Source organism: Lissotriton helveticus, chromosome 2_1 (assembly GCF_964261635.1).
Source record: "Lissotriton helveticus chromosome 2_1, aLisHel1.1, whole genome shotgun sequence".
In the NCBI taxonomy this organism is placed as follows: Eukaryota; Metazoa; Chordata; class Amphibia; order Caudata; family Salamandridae; genus Lissotriton; species Lissotriton helveticus.
Window position 1 is genome coordinate 1,263,030,284 of NC_136059.1, and position 16,315 is coordinate 1,263,046,598.

Here is a 16,315-nt window from a genome sequence, read left to right on the forward strand (position 1 = left end):
TTGTCAGGAGGAATACACAAAGCCCACCTGGCAACTACACCCAGTCATGTGACCAGAGACAGGCTGCAAGCATCAAATGGCTAAGGCAACAAAATATCAACTTTCTAAAAGTGTCATTTTCAGAATTGGAATCTCAGATCCAACTATACCATAAGTTAGGATTTTAAATTAGGATTCCGGAAACACCAAACATGAACGGGTTATCTCTTCCCATTTGGAAATTAACAGTTATAAAGAGTAATAAGGTAACTCCATTGTTATTTTATTTGAGAGGCAGGCCTTGCAATAGTGAAAAACAAATGTAAGAGTTGTTCACTAATCAGACATGTAAAACTTAAAAGTGCATGCCCTATTTTTTATTTACATTGTACCTTGCCCTCTGGGCTGTCCAGGGCCTACCCTAAGGGTAACTTACATGTATTAAAAAGGAAGGTCTATCCCCCTGACAAAATGTTTATTTTACCAAGTCAAAATACTAGTTTAAAATTAAAAATGCACACACAGGTTCTGCAGTGGCAGGCCTGAGACATGCTTAAAGGGATAGTTAAGTGGGTGGCACAATCAGTGCTGCAGGCCCAATAGTAGCATTACATTTACATGCCTTGGGTACATATACTACCACTATGTACTTAAATTAAATATGCCAATTGGGTATAAGACCATTCTGCCATGCTTTTAAGGAGAGAGCCCAAGCACCTTAGCACTGGTTAGCAGTGGTAAAGTGTGCAGACTCCTAAGGCCAACAAAAACAAAGTCAGCAAAAACTGGTCTGAAACAAACATTGAACTACACCAAGGATGTCAGGTCTAACACAGAGGATTTAGCTAACTTTGGTGTGATATCTGCTGCTTTAAAGAGTGAGCAATTACAGGTAAGGGGTTTCCCATTACGAGTTTGTGGACCTGGGTAGCATTTAATATAGACGAAAAATGGTCCTCAAACTAAACATTTCAACATGTCAGAGTTAATAAAAAAATTCGAAATTTCTATGCACAACTAATCAATTTGCGCTCTTCATGAGTCGATTTTTTTAAAAACAGTTCAATTGAAAAAGGATGTGCAGAGATATCAATTTCATGTAACAAAGCTGAATTTATTTACACAGTTAGATTTAAATCGCTATACATTTAGTGGTTGCTCCAGAGGGGGAACGTGCAAAGAAAGTGGTGCTCCAATATAAGTGAGTGAGTGGGGGAACTTATTCCCAAGGTGAGAAGAATAATAGAGAAGGGTAGAAGTTTTGTGTGAGATTGATCATAAGTATCAATCCTGTTGTCCTGTCCCAAATACTATTTTACATGGTCTATTTACAATGGTTTAGTACAATCACAGATTGTATTAATCTGTGGCACGTAGTAATGGTAACTAGATAAGAGGGTCCAGGTACATAAGGGTTGTCGACGTTTCGACCCGACTTGTGGCATGCGGAATGTTTGAACCTTGCCAGCGAGTCTTCCTCAGGACGGGATGAAAGGGAAGGGGATGGGGGCAACCAAACCCTGGTTCATAGTACCTTATCTGCTCCTATCCGTGTGCCGATAATGCCGTTTTCCTGGCGGTAAAAGATATAGCTGGAAGCCCATCCAGGGTCAGTCCGCTAGAGCAACTCAATTGGGTGTTTTCTGGTCACCGGCGTCTGTCTCTCGTATTCTACACAGACGCCGGTGACCAGAAAACACCCAATTGAGTTGCTCTAGCGGACTGACCCTGGATGGGCTTCCAGCTATATCTTTTACCGCCAGGAAAATGGCATTATCCGCACACGGATAGGAGCGGATAAGGTACTATTAACCAGGGTTTGGTTGCCCCCATCCCCTTCCCATTCATCCCGCGCTGAGGAAGACTCGCAGGCAAGGTTCAAACATCCAGCATGCCACAAGTCGAGTCGAAACGTCGACAACCCTTTTGTACCTGGACCCTCATATCTAGTTACCATTACTACGTGCCACAGATGAATACAATCTGTGATTGTACTAAACCATTGTAAGTAGACCATGTAAAATAGTATTTGGGACAGGACAAGAGGATTGATACTTATGATCAATCTCACACAAAAACTTCTACCCTTCTCTATTATTCTTCTCACCTTGGGAATAAGTTCCCCCACTCACTCACTTATATTGGAGCACCACTTTCTTTGCACGTTCCCCCTCTGGAGCAACCGCTAAATGTATAGCGATTTAAATCTAACTGTGTAAATAAATTCAGCTTTGTTACATGAAATTGATATCTCTGCACATCCTTTTTCAATTGAACTTTTTAAAAAAAAATCGACTCATGAAGAGCGCAAATTGATTAGTTGCGCATAGAAATTTCGAGCTTTAAGGATTGAAGCCACAGAAAATTGCTAGAGGGGTAACATTTGGGTATCATAAGAAATTCAGTTCATAATGCATTGCATTTGAGGTGTTTTAATTACAATCACTTGTGAATGCTTTGAAGCGAGGATGTTAAAATGGAGATGGAATCAGGGAAACCTATTGAGGGCAATATGGGTGTCATCTGCATATTTGTGGACCAAGACACTATGGGGCCTATTTACACCCCCCTATCGCCACAGGAAAGTCACTTTTTAGGAAATTCCTGTGGCGATACGGGCTTTGCCTTATTTACAAGGCAGTGTTAAGCCACTTAACGTGGCTTAACGCTGCCTTGTAAATAAACCCCCCTTTCACGCTATGCTAAGCGTGAAAGGGGGGCGCAATGGGTGTTGGTATGGGCATTCTACTGCAGCACCCATTGATTATGATACTGCCCCCTATTTACAAGGGAGGGGTAAATAGGAGGCAGTGCCAGAATTAAGACCAGGGAAAACCTGGTCTTATCCTGGCACAGAGGAGAAATGCTTTATTGCTCCTCGTTCTTGCTGTTTTCATATGTGCTGTGTTGTGCAGCACACACTAAAACAGCAAAAGGCCAATGATTGTTTGTGTACAGGAAGATCCCCCTTCCTGCCCATAAACAATCATTTTTTTTTTAAAATGCCGTTTTGCAATTTCTATATGTGCTGCATTGAGTAGCACACATAGGGGGACCATGCATCATTGAGACATTTTGCACTTCTTAATTTGCGAAAAATACCGAATTGCAAATTAAGAAATGCAAAATGCTATGCATCATTTTTTTCGGTATTTATTTGTGATTCGGTAAAAATCGCAATTTTTACCGAATCCCAAATAAATACCGAATTCTTAAGTGCATTTCCACTATTCCCATTGGTTCCTATGGGCCAAAAGGCCCATAGGATGCAATGGGAAGGCATTAGCAAATTGCGAGTGTCACTTTGAAAATTTCATGGGTGCAGGGGGGGGTCCAAAGGACCCCCCCATGCACCCCTGAAATGTATTTGTCGCATCATGTTTCACACACACATGTCCTAAGGACATGTGTGTCCGTAACATGAATGTTGAAAAAAAAAATTTTCAGCGTTTTAAACACTTTTTGCAAATTTACCGAGTGGTTCAATTACTCGGTAAATTTGACCCCCTAATTGCGATTTAGCAACTTTAAAAAGTAATCATGCATTGCTTTTAAGAAATCGCATATTTGCGACTTCTTAAAAGCAAACGCAATTTTAGAAATCCCAAAAATGTTACGATTTCTAAAATATCATGATGCATCCCAAAAAGCACTTTTGGAATCGCAAACGGCCGATTTTAAGGAATCGCACCGTTTGCGACTCCAAAAATGCTTGATGCATGTGGGCCTGACATTACAAAACTGCATTTAAAGAATGTTTCCTGCGCATAAACAATCTTCCCCTTCATATAAACAATCTTCCCCTACACTCAGACACCCTTGCACTGTGGTGCAAGGGTGCCTGCATTGGCTCGAGGCGGCTAAGAGTAGTGCCATTGCAGGAGGAAACGCAGGGCTTCAACATATATTTGTAAGTTTGGTGCAGCCCTGCGTTTCTGAAGTGGCGGAGTGAAGCGTTAAGCCAGGAAGGCTAACGCCTTACTCCACCACTTCCATTGTAAATATGCCCCAGAGATCCTTAAGAGGTAAATTTTCGGGTTCCATGCTGATGTTGAAAAAAATGAGCGATAGCAAGGAGCTCTGAGGGAAACCGCATGGGAATGTAAGAAACCAGAGAAAGTGTCTCTAATTTTCATCACTCTGTGATTTATAAGTTAAACTACTGACAAACAGTTTCCTCAATGCCCACATCGATTTCCCAAGGGTCATGGAGAATTTTATGACCAATTCTGTCAAAAGCAAAGTTAAATCCAGTAAGACGAGGTGACAGGGGTGGCCATTATCACAAGTGTGAAGGATAGCTTCGCTCACCATCGGCCACATGCATCAACCTATTTAGGAAGTGCAAACGGTGCGAATCGGTAAATTCGGCCGTTTGCGCTTCCTAAATAAGTTTTTGGGATGCATGAAACAATTTTTGAAAATTAGCTTTTTTTTGCATTTCCTAAAAATGCGAATGCATTTAAGGAATCGCATTTGTGCGATTCCTTAAATGCAATGCATCAATTTTTAAAAAAATGCGAATTTTGAAATAGGAAGTGCAAATTAACACGAGGTTGACCCTCGTGTTAATTTGCGAAATTCTTTAAAAAAGCACAAAAATGCATTTTGGAAAGTGTCATGTTACACACACACATGTCCTTAGGACATGTGTGTGTGAAACATACACTTTAAAATACATTTCAGGGGTGCATGGGGGGTCCTTTGGACCCCCCTCTGCACCCTTGCAATGCATCAACAAATTGCGAATTCCAAAAAAAAGAAATGCAAAACGGCATTGATTCCTATGGGCCTCTAGGCCCATAGGAATCAATGTAATGCCATTCCTTAATTGCGATTCGCAATTAAGGAATCGCAAATTCCGAAAATTAAGAAATCCTAAAAAATGTTAGGATTTCTTGATGCATAGGATTTTGCAATTCCTAAATTGCGATACCTTAATTTTCGCAATTTAGGACATGCAAAATCCTTGTTGGAATCCCTGATGTCCTCAGGAAAGAAAAAACATAAGTAGCACACATACAGACTAGCACAATTCTCAAAGGCGGAAGACTTTCGTTGCAGATTCCATACGGTGACTTGCTCGGAAGCCAACTGGAACATATCAAACATGTAATTTTCTTCTAAACGGATAATCAGTTGTGAGGATACACATTTCTTAATAATGGTGGCCAAAAAAGGGTAACTTGAGATGGGGGGCACAGTTTTCACCAATAAAGGTGTAATTAATAGATTTCTACGGAGGTATTTTACGTGTGCAACTCTAAGGCAGTTTGGTATAACACCATTTTAAAGGGATGAGTAGGTGATGGTAAGTCAGTGAGGAAGAAGTATTGGGAGAATTTGGGTTGTTGGGGCAGGAGGGGGGTTTAGTATCAGAGACAACAGAGAAAGGGGTTTCTTATGAGACCGTGAGAATGAACTTCGGGGAAAGATTGGTTTTAAGCTTGAATGGCATGCAAAATCAGTTGGAGGGATTTTGGAGAGCACCGTCCTGATTGAAGCAATGTTATTGGAAACATTGACATCCTGTTTGACTTATCTTGCTATGTCAATTAAAAATGAGAATTCATTACTTCTGGAAGCATCAGGGCCAGAAGGGGAGAAGGCTGAAGTTTGAGACTTGAGGCTTCATTTAGAGTTTGGTAGAGCCTGGGCACTGCCATAAACTAGCAATGCTTCAACACTGCCAAACTTGAGGTTCCTCTGCGTCATTTAGAGGTTGAGGAAATAGAAGATTCCTGACTCCAAAGCCTCAAATGGCTTTATCAGTAGAAACCTCTGACCGGGAGGCTTCTTTGACAAAGGGGAATCATCACTAGTGTAAGCTTTCCTGAATCACCACGAAAAGCATGGTGGTCCGTAGCACAGCAGCTCTATTATTTTATTTTAGGAAAAACATCCTGAATGTGGTCCTCGTTCTGCAAGGTTCAGTGCGTTAAGAGGAGGTATCTGTCTGGCACTGATTTCAAAATTTGGTGAGCCGTCCTGTGACAGGGGAGCAGGGGAAATTGCGTGTGCTGACCGGCTGGGCCTGCGGGCCATCGACTAAATTCTGAGGGGCAGATTTACAAGGACTGGCGCAACCCTGCATATTAGCAGGTATGGGCCAGTAAAGATGCAACACGTAGGAGTACCCTTGCTCTGCCACTGATGCATCACATTTACAATGCGGCACACCGTGGCGCAAGGATAGTCAGATGCGTGTCGCATCTTCTGTCGTAAGGGGAGCGCATTGCTGGAGTTGTGTCGCAAGCGCGAATCAACTCCATAGCCTGCTCAGGGGAGGCCTATACCTATTGTGCTGCGTCACTCCTTAAGCCTGCTTCAAGCATGCGTAAGGTTTTGATGTAGCGGGATCGTAAAAATGGCTCCGTGAAAGTTGTAGATTTCACTGCGTCACTTTTACAAGGCTTCCTTGCGAAAATACGCCCACCCTGCATTTATTATCCCTGATGCAGGATAATGTAGCGCAGGGCTTTACAAAGTGACGCATCTCTCTAGATGCATCACGTTGTAAATATGTTGCATACAGCTAGATTCATCATTATCCAGTTTTGCGAGTCCTTAATAGCGATTCATAAGGAATCGCTATTAAGGACTTGCAAAATGGGATTCATGTAGGAATTGCAAAAAATATTGCGATTCCTACATCGTCCTTATTTGCGATTAGCAAATTGCTAATCGCAAATAAGGAATAACTCCCCATTCATTCCTATGGGCCTAAAGGCCCATAGGAATGAATGGCTAATCGCAAATAAGGATGCGATTTCAAGGGTGCCAGGGGTGTCCAAAGGACACCCTGTAGCACCCCTGAAAAGCAATTGTAGCCAAATGTTGCGCACACACATGTCCAAAGGACATGTGTATGTGTAACATACCACTCAGAAAAATGCACTAAAGTGCATTTTTCTGAGTTTTCGCTATTTACCACGAAGTCTGACTTCGTGGTAAATAGCGGCCAGAAATTGCAAATTCGCAAATTGAAAATGGTTGATGAATTGCATTTAAGGAATCTCAAATAGAGATTCCTTAAATGCAATTACTCGCAAATATGCGATTTCGCAATTAGCGATTTTTGCATTTGGGATGATGAATCCCAAATGCAAAAATAGCGCTCGCAAAGGGCCAGATTCTCAGAATCTGGCCCTTTGCGAGCCGATTTTAGTATGATGAATCTGGCTGATAGTGGTGCATTCTTTACGATGCCACTGCGTCACAGAAGTGACGCAACGGAGTCTTAAAGATGTCGCAAGGGGCTTGTAAATCTGCCCCTAAAAGCTTTACTTTCAAATACTTTCTTAGGTTTGTTTTTGGAAAAGTTAACAAGATGAGACATGACCTGACAGGGCATAGCGACACATCACAGCACATCTCTTGCCACTCCATGGCATAGATAATATAAATCGCATGTCATGACACAATGTAACATAGCATAACTAGGCGTGGGCGAAATTTTAATTATGGAGGCGTAATTAGCAAAAGTTGCAAAATTTTGCATTACATGTGTGAAATTTCTAAAATTACACCATGAAGTCACATAATTCCGCTGCTTCTCGCAGCAACATTTTTGTATAGGAACAATGCATACAACCACAATGAGAGTGGCTGTTGTTCCCAGCAATTGTGTTAATCACAATTTTTTAAACCAAAATGCATCTTCGCGTTAAAAGTTGATGCGAGAATGCATTGTGTGTGAAAATGTAGAGCTAAACAACAGATTTGCATTTTTACATAGTTACATAGATTCTAGATTTATTTATTATGTTTTGGCTCTCAGCAGAGGGCCACATAAAATATACAGAAATACAAACAATACAATACATTATACAAGCAATGTCTGCCCTAAAGATACCTGAATTAAATACAAACTAACATACAAAACAGAACTGTAGAAAATTGGCAAGTCAAAAAGCATCTCCATGGATTATTAATAAATAGCTAAAAAACCTTTAAAAAAATTAAAAATGTGGAAGCAGAACATTTCATTGGGGGGACGATAAAGTGCATGAAGAAAATCATTCAAAGTGACAATGCCGAGACGGAGACAAATAACTTTTATCCATCTAGAGCGCAATTTACATAGCGCCGGGCAAATCAGTAAAACATGCATACAGTCCTGAATATTCAAATTACATAGATTACACAAAGAGGAGGAACCATACCATTTAGATAACAAGAGATTTAGGGGTATTAAGTCGTAACGTAGGAGGAACCAAAATCTACGAATACCGTGTGGAAGGGACCATCGCACATAAGGTTGTGGATGCTTCATCAGATAGGTGTCGAAAAGGATATCTACATTCTTTTTTCCACGAATTAACTTTTTATCCGATTGAAAGCAAAGGTCCCAAGAGGCTGCTTTTAAAACAAGTTTTAACTGTAGAGGGGAGTACACAAAAAGAGTAGTTTCATCTAATTTTAAAAGAGTTACGGCTTTTCTAAAATTACGAACAAGTTGAGAAAACTCATTGAAATTACCCAATAATTCACTTTTAAGGAGAACTCTCAATGTCCCAACTTCCGCTCTCGCAAGACAGGCCACCCATCTTACTAGGGCATAGTCCCTGTACCCAACTGCTCCTTAGACCAAAGTCGAGCCTGCAGGCGGCCAGAGAGCAGGCGGTATTTAGGGAAGAAAGAGATCTTAAGAGTTTCCCCTCAATCTTATGGCAAAAGTCCCACTTTTTCACCTCTATTAACTCAATGCCATAAAGAATTGTTGCGGGGATTTTAGATCTGTACACTTCCAATAAAATCGGAAAGTGCCGTTTCCCCGTTGCATGGTATAGTGAGTTTAAACCTTTGCCATGGGCTAGAGCTTTGCGAGAGCAATGCTCTATATGGAGCTTCTCACTCAAATTAGCCGTAACAATTTTCCCCAAAAAAATATAAGACTTTACAACCTCCAATTTTTGCCCCCCGATAAACCAACCAAAATCTGCGGCTCGACACCTCTTCTTGCCTACTATACACATGACTTTACTTTTGGTTATGTTAATCTTCATGCAATGAGCCACAGCATAACTATGGAGAGCATGTAGCCGATTTGAGAGTCCTTTAGGGGTTAAGTCAAGAATAAGGACATCATCGGCATACATCAAGCAAGATATTGGGGTCCCCCCACCAATGGGGCGATGCCCTCTGTGGCAGACAAAGCGGCGGGCAGGTCAGCCGTATATAAGGAGAACAAAAGGGGAGCCAGTAAACAACCTTGTTTGAGGCCATTACCCGATGGAATTGGATCAGATAGCCCCCTTTCACCCCCAAGCAGGACCCTACACCAAGTCTCTGTATGGAGAGCCCGCACCAACTCTAACAGATAAGACGGGAGACCAAGCGCAGCCAATTTTCTCCACAGCATTCCACGGTCCACTTTGTCGAATGCGGTGGAGAAATCTATAAAAGCTGCATACACTGCCCCCCGTCTCACCTGTACATATTTATCCGTGACCACATGAAGAGCGGTAAGATTATCCAACGTTCCGTGGTTCCTGCGGAAGCCAGTCTGTTCAAGCGGCAGGATGTTGTTCTCCTCAACCCAAGCGGAGAGGGATCCTAAGAGACATTTCGCAAAAACCTTTCCGATTGAGTCGAGGAGAGCAATCAAACGATAATTACTTGGGCAATCCCTAGTTCCCTTCTTAAAAATGGGGACCAGGATACTCCCCCTCCAAGAGGCAGGTACCATTTTAGACATAAAACATGCTTTATACAAGGGGTACAGAATTTTACTCCACCTTACAGGATCCTGTTTGAGGACCGTCATGGGGAGTTCATCTGGGCCCATTGCCCCAGAGACACGCATGTTTTTTATGGCCATCTCAATTTCCTTTTCTGAAGGATAGTTCATAAGGCCATCCGCAGTCAGACCGATAGTGATATCATCACCTGAAATATCATCAAAGGCGATAGTATCAGAAGTACAATTCCCTGCATAAAGGTCCCGAATATAAGTGGTCCATACCTCTTCCGCTATAGGGATAGGGGAGGGGCTTAATCTAGACCCACACCCCTTACCAATTATTGCCCAGAAATCTCTAATCCTACCATGAGCAACAGATTCCCTTAAGTCAATCCAGACATTGTCTTCCTTACCCTTTTTTATTTTTAACTTAAGTCTACTTCTCTTTCTTTTTAGCCTGGAAATCTCTTTTCCACGTTCCGTACCTCTATCTAAATATTGTTCCCGGACTAAATTATTAATTTCCTTATTTAGGATACACAGTGTACTGGGAACAGCAACCCCTCTTCTCGATCTTGAAGATTTATTAGCGCAAGAGATAATCTTCCGCAAGAATTCTTCAAAGTATACTATTTTGTTTCCACGCCACTCATTTAGAGCTAAAAGGGTATCGGATAAAAGGTCCTGCACCCCATTGATGGCTGAGGAATTCCAAAAGCACCTTCCCGATGAAACATGAAAGGCAGCATCGCTGCCATTAAGGGACCAAGGTGCGGTAGGCAGGGAATTTAAGGAAATAGTTACAAATAATATGGTATGATCACTCAGAGGGGTAGGTATAGTCTTAAGGTCGAGAATAAATGGAAACAGGCCATAGTCAGCAATGACATAGTCCAGGATGGAAGACCCAAAGGGAGACTTATGAGTAAATTTTGCAGGGACGTCCGACGGGAATCTCCCATTTAATATAAGCCCATCGACAACCAATAATTCTTTTAACAGGATCTTCCCTCTTTTATTTGTCACTGACTTTTCAGGAAAGAGAGCTTGGGGAACAAAATACGCCTCTTCTTTAGACTTATTCCTAAAGAGCTCCAGACTAACATTAGAAATCTTGCAATTCAAATCGCCCACAATCATGACTTCCGGGGGAGATGGAACATTTTTAATTTGATCTACATAACGAAATACCCGCTTCATTAACACATTAAAACGCTCTTCTGGAGGAATGTACACATTTAAAATCACAATGGGGGCCTTTATGCCAACATTAAACAGGTTTTCAATAGTTATAGCATGGAAAAGTTTACTGGAATCAATATAATGGGAGAATCTCCATTGCAATTTATTAGATAATAAACAGGCGATTCCCCCTCTAGCGTGCCCTTTCTTGGAAGGGGCAGCAGGCACTTCCAAGACATAATAGTCCTTAGAAACATTCAACGTATTGACACACCAAGTTTCCTGTAAACAAATCACATTAGCTCCTAACGAAAAAAGGAATCCAAATTTCTCTGGGCTGCTATGAATCCCTGACGCGTTCCAGGAAATAATTTTCAGCGAGGTGTTAAAGATGCTGGAACAATCTGGGGTTATCTTTAGTTTTTGTAGTTAAGGCACTATGCAGCCAGTTCCACCGATCGTTATCCTCTATAAGAGAGGCAGTCTGCGTTAGCAGAAGTGGCTTCACTTGCAGGACCGAGCGTTTTCCCTTAGAGACCCGAATCTTCAGATCCCCGGGGGAAGAGGCTACCCCCTTAATCTTATCTCTTCCAGGTACCTCCCCAAAGGGGTAATTAATATTTCCCAGGTTAAAGATCGGGAGAATATCAATACCTGTGCGTTGGAAGATCTCAGCTTGCTGCAGTATCAGGTTTACAATAATAGGTGAATAAAATTTAACCCTTATACTAGAGACCTTGACTTCACCAAACAGGGTAACCAACTCAATGTCCCTAGTTTGGATATGGTGGAGACTTTCACTCTCACTAAAGCGCTTAAGTAGCCAGGCTCTGTTTAACGGAAGGTCCACATCAAATAGAGGAAGAAAGTCTAAGACAAGAGTGTCCACTGGAGCTTTTAATGTTATTTGGGGGTAATCCGCTATAAGGCCATCATCAGTCTCTAAAGCTATAGAGAAAGGAGGAGCCAAGGGGTTAAGAGGCCCAGATGGAAAATAATTTGGGTCTCCACTCACAGGCGGTAGAGTCTGACTTGGAAAATGACCCCCTATTTGTGACAAAACTTCCTGGGATGTTAAAGGACACGGTTCACTTTCACCATTTAAAGGTGAAGGAATGAAGGAGTTCAACTCAGCATCCGCCTTTGCGGATAATGAGCCGAGTTCCAAATCCACTACTTCATTCTCCACTTCGGCCGGACAATTTTGGAAAATTATTCGACGCTGCCTTTTCTTCCTATATTTTCGAATTGGTTTCTTTTTATTCCCTTTATTGTTTCCATGTTTGCCGATTTTTACCTTTACCTCATGTTTAGAGTCATTCGCGTCTTTTCTATTCTCAGACGTAAAGATGGGAAATAGGTCTTGAACCCCTTTAGGACCAGAGATGGATTTATTTTCTTCCTCAATCTCTAAAGCTGAGTTCTTAATACAGTTCGGCACTGCAGTTAAAGGGATAGCTACAGTGTGTAATTGCAGAGATGCCGCCACATCCTTCGTGTTAGCGACTTCTAAAGGGGCATTTATTTCTCCCACTGGCAGGCTGTGTTCAGTCATAGGAGGAAGGACACCTCTCGTATCAGATGATTTTTGGAACAGAGCCTTCAAAATTTGGGTAACTGAGTCCAAGATGCAATCTGAGCTGCCAACAAATTTCCCCAATAGGGCTAAAATCGAGGATAATAATTGTTCCAAGGCAATCATGGATTCAGAGATAGGTTTTTCACACGCCTCCTGAGGATGGCATATACCCGATAGATTAAGACCCAAAGACCCAAAAACATCTAACAGATTAGACGTGTCCTGACCATTTAAAGAGGGGGTACTACTATACAACATAAGCCCAGAAGGGGTCGCACCCCCCGAAGATCTAATAGGGGCCTGAATTTCCACTTTAGCTATATTTACATATCGACCACAGAGTTCAGGGTCGGTGGATAGTGATAGCGAGCCACCACCCGACCTATCATTCTGCGGAGTATAAGACAGCAGTGGATAATTCGTGGGATCCCCTTCAGGTCCAGCAAGATCAACCTTACTTTCTCCCTTCCCTTCAGAATGAACAAGAGGAGAAGACACCACTAGTACAGATTGTAAGACTGAGGGCTGCACCAAAATGGGCGGGGGAGACGTAGAGACAGGAGTATGGACCTCCTGGACCATAACACCAGTGGCTTTATTCATAGACAGATTAGCGTTCTTAAGGGTCGGCAAATCCCAGAGATCAAATAGTTGGCATTGACCCTTCAATGGGGGGTTATTAACAGATTTATTTCTTATACGAACAGGCTCTTTTTGTGAGGCTAATGTGCCTCCTACTTCCCTCCCAGAACGCAATTTTTTGAACATCTTTTATGAGGTTAACTCACAAAATAGTGGTACAAGAGTGCTGAACTTCCAGAAGAGTTAATATAAGATATTAAAATAGTACTCCAAAATAAAACATATAATCCGGGAGATCCAATAGAGACCGACAAAATGAACAGTTCAGGAAGATGACGGAGCAGTTTCAATAGGTAAAACTTCCTCTGACCGTCCAACGAATATCAGATAGTCTCGAGGAAACACAATTGAAATAACACAGCCAATGTAAGTAACCGGGCCCAGCCCAGCCTACCTCGGCCACTGAGGGCCACAGAGGGCCCGCCCTTTGCCCGGGCTTAGCCCCGCGCTTTGCTCCGCGCGCGTCCCGCTAGCGCGTCGGTAGCTGCTGCTAAATAGTGGGAGGGGTGGGAAGAGGACCAGCTGCGGCGAGTTCAGAAACGCTGCGCCCGCTGGTCCTTGCAGTCCCTGAAGCTGATAGAGTCAGTGGCCGGTCCCCCTGCAGTTATTCAATCCTCAGGTGCAAGTACCACGAGCGGCGCCCGCGAAGCGGGGGCCGCGAGGCGTGGGACGGGAAAGCAGGCAAGTAGCACAAAGCAAACACCCCGGCAGGGTTTCCTCAAGCAGCACGCAAAGTGTTCGTCAAAAGCACACCGCAGATATTCCCCAGCCCGCAGTTTTAAAGTCCAGGCGGGAGGGGCGGGAAGAGGACCAGCTGCGGCGAGTTCAGAAACGCTGCGCCCGCTGGTCCTCGCAGTCCCTGAAGCTGATAGAGTCAGTGGCCGGTCCCCCTGCAGTTATTCAATCCTCAGGTGCAAGTACCACGAGCGGCGCCCGCGAAGCGGGGGCCGCGAGGCGTGGGACGGGAAAGCAGGCAAGTAGCACAAAGCAAACACCCCGGCAGGGTTTCCTCAAGCAGCACGCAAAGTGTTCGTCAAAAGCACACCGCAGATATTCCCCAGCCCGCAGTTTTAAAGTCCAGGCGGGAGGGGCGGGAAGAGGACCAGCTGCGGCGAGTTCAGAAACGCTGCGCCCGCTGGTCCTCGCAGTCCCTGAAGCTGATAGAGTCAGTGGCCGGTCCCCCTGCAGTTATTCAATCCTCAGGTGCAAGTACCACGAGCGGCGCCCGCGAAGCGGGGGCCGCGAGGCGTGGGACGGGAAAGCAGGCAAGTAGCACAAAGCAAACACCCCGGCAGGGTTTCCTCAAGCAGCACGCAAAGTGTTCGTCAAAAGCACACCGCAGATATTCCCCAGCCCGCAGTTTTAAAGTCCAGGCGGGAGGGGCGGGAAGAGGACCAGCTGCGGCGAGTTCAGAAACGCTGCGCCCGCTGGTCCTCGCAGTCCCAGAAGCTGATAGAGTCAGTGGCCGGTCCCCCTGCAGTTATTCAATCCTCAGGTGCAAGTACCACGAGCGGCGCCCGCGAAGCGGGGGCCGCGAGGCGTGGGACGGGAAAGCAGGCAAGTAGCACAAAGCAAACACCCCGGCAGGGTTTCCTCAAGCAGCACGCAAAGTGTTCGTCAAAAGCACACATAGTTACATATAATTTCACATAGTCTCCTGAATTTTTGTGTAATCTTGCAAAAGCAAATTACGCAAATTTCGCACACCCATATAATCTTAAGAGCTTCCTTTGAAAGAACATTTCAGATAAGGACATGTGATTGTCACCCTCAAGTCTTCAACCATTACATTTCTTTGTTTTATTTTTTCACTTCTAGGCTCCCTGATGTAAAATACAGAATGTAACGCATTCCTTACCCGTGGTCATTCATTTAAATCCTTTAAATTCTCTCCTTTTCCTCTCCTGGCCAATGTGTTCCTGAAACTCCACCTACACTTTATTAGAACTGTTTAGGCTGTCACTTGGCATTGCCACAAAAGGGCTTCCAGCAGATGACTGAGCAGCCCAATACACAATATATTAGTTGGTCGTGAGGTTCTACTGAGGAGAAATGTACTCTCCAGGAAGCACAATTGTTCAATAATTGTAAGGGATAATTTTAGAATGAACTACACGCTAGTTTCTACTTGGTGCTGCAAACTGTTATCTTTTAGGGAGCGAAATAAAACTGGGTACATATAAAGACATTTTTTTGCAGAACGCTGTTGATTTATGCAGCATTTTGTCAAGCTGCGGGCGCTGTCTGATCCTTGTCTGTCTGTCTTTGTCCCCTTTTCATAGCACGCCGCACATCAGGCGGCTGCATCAGTGATGTGTCCATTAAATTCATGAGTACGGAGGGGAACGTGAATGCAACTGATCAATTGGAAATTAGTGCTGCCTGCTCGGGGCCAAGGGCTTTGATGAACAGCCGTTTCCTCTACTGTGCAATTTGTAAAGCAACCCAATAAATGGAATGCTAATTAGGGCTCTGAGTTGCCTCTCGTTACCGCACCAATGATATCTTTATTATATTGCACAATATCGGCAGAAAAATGACATCTGTAATTAACAACAAGCAATAATTATCTATCCTTTTTAGCGGGGAGACAAATTAGATGCGAAAACAAAAGAAAAACAAGTTCTTGCTCAAGTAGGCCTTTGTTGGTGTGTGTGCGCGCGTGCCAAAAGGGAGTGTGGCCACACTTTAGATTGACAAGAAAATCGCCTTGAAGTCTCCATAGACCACCTTGCGTCAAATATTAAAAGCGTGCTCAAGGCCAATCAAATAAGGGGCGTCGCAGTAGCCATTTAGAGGGCTCAGGGCAAGCAGCCTGCCCCTGCCAAGCATGATCCCCAGAGGGTTTTTGGATGGCTCCTGAACATTGCAGCTGTGGAATGTTAACTCTTCGTGCTCCAGCGCTTTAACATTTTGCTTGCCACGCAGGGCCCAGACATTTTTTGTTGTCTTATTGCGTTTTATGGGACTGATTAGATAAAAATCAAGTGAAAATTGTCGTGATAGAACATTAAGAGGAACCATGCAACCACTTTTTAAGTGTGGCTTATATGCAGCTTTAGTTGTTGCGCCAGCCCATGAAAATAAAAATGTTAAAAAACAAACACGAAACTACATACATAGACATATATAGAGGGGACTATTTGTGAAATTGTCACGCAGCGCAGCAAGTCAACTTTCCACGTTGCACTGCGCAGCCGCGGACCGTGGAGGGAGTTACGGTGGGGCAGGGAGGTGGGGAGGGGGAG